Source organism: Calidris pugnax, unplaced genomic scaffold (assembly GCF_001431845.1).
Source record: "Calidris pugnax isolate Ruff unplaced genomic scaffold, ASM143184v1 scaffold82, whole genome shotgun sequence".
NCBI classification, from domain to species: domain Eukaryota; kingdom Metazoa; phylum Chordata; class Aves; order Charadriiformes; family Scolopacidae; genus Calidris; species Calidris pugnax.
This window is the reverse complement of record NW_015090833.1, coordinates 183,858-185,175: the sequence shown is the minus strand read 5'-3', so window position 1 is coordinate 185,175 and position 1,318 is coordinate 183,858.

The following is a 1,318-nucleotide window of genomic DNA, read 5'->3' as shown; positions in this document are numbered from 1 at the left end:
TTTTCCTCCATCACCCCCCGAGTTTCCCTCCATCACCCCCCGAGTTTTCCCTCCATCACCCCCCCGATGGTTTCCCAGCAGGGGATGATAAATCTCTTCTTCCTTCTTCTCGCAAAGATCAGAACCTCACTCGCCTCCCCCAATGCCCTGTTTCTCGAAGTTCTGCAGGGTTTTTTTGGTTTTTTGTGGGTTTTTTTTTGAGTGGTTGGACTCGATGATCTCAAAGGTCCCTTCCAACCATGAATATTCTGTGATTCTGTGAAAAAAGCAGACCCCCTCCTCGTTGGTGTGGTCTGAGAGTGGCTGCAGCTCCGCGGGGCATCGCCTGCCCGCTCCCCAATCCTCATCCATCAGACCAACACAACCAGACGAGGCTGAAATTGCTACCCCCAGTACCAAGAAGAAGGTAGAAGAACGGAGAAAAGACCTAAATTCTCTAAATGGGGTGATGAACCCACATTTCTGGACCTGCCCCCGCGTCACTGCTGGCAGCACACATCAAGCAGCCTTTTTTTGGGCTGTTATGAGCATTATTTTACTGCTCGTTCTGTGTTTGTGGGTGACCTGTTCCCAAAAATCGCTGCAGGAACTCGCCTTCCTCACACCCATCACCCACTGAGCTTGGGCGTGCTTTCCCAGGTAAATAATCTATTATTGATCTGCACAGTCATGCATATAAATTAGTATATTTAGGTATGGAGGCTTTAATTACACCTCTTAGTACTATATCGCTCTTTATTTTCTTTTTTTTAAAAGACCAGTAAGCTTTTTAAACACTAACCTCATCCTGATATAGGTCAAGATTAGCCTCCCTGCTTCTCCTTGGGAAAGTAAAATACAAAGAGATTTGGGAAATCGTGTGGAGAAGCCTAGAAAATCTGATGAGTAGTTCCTTCTTTTTTTTTTATTTCTAAACTGCAGTAGCTCCAAGTAATGTACAGGATCTGCGTATTTGAAAATGTCCTGGGTGGCTGGATTGCTCAAAAGGAGGTTTGTGATTCATGCGTCGCGCTCGCGGGGTGTGACGAGGATGACAAGATACTTGGAGTCACAAAAAGTCCTTAGAGACACAAAAAGCATCGGTGGTGAATAAAGCTGACCAGTGACACGGAGCCTTGGCCAGTGGTTGTGTTGTTTTGCTGTTATCTTTGTGTAGAAAGTCATGAGTGTGACATTTTCCTCCCGTGTACCCTGTCCCTGCACACACAGAACTTGCTCTCATCCTCCTGCAGGTACCAAACCCTGGGTTCTCAACGAGTTTCTGCAGGTTTTGAATAGGAAGCAGGAAACCAAGTCCAAGGTTTGGCCAACACAGCGT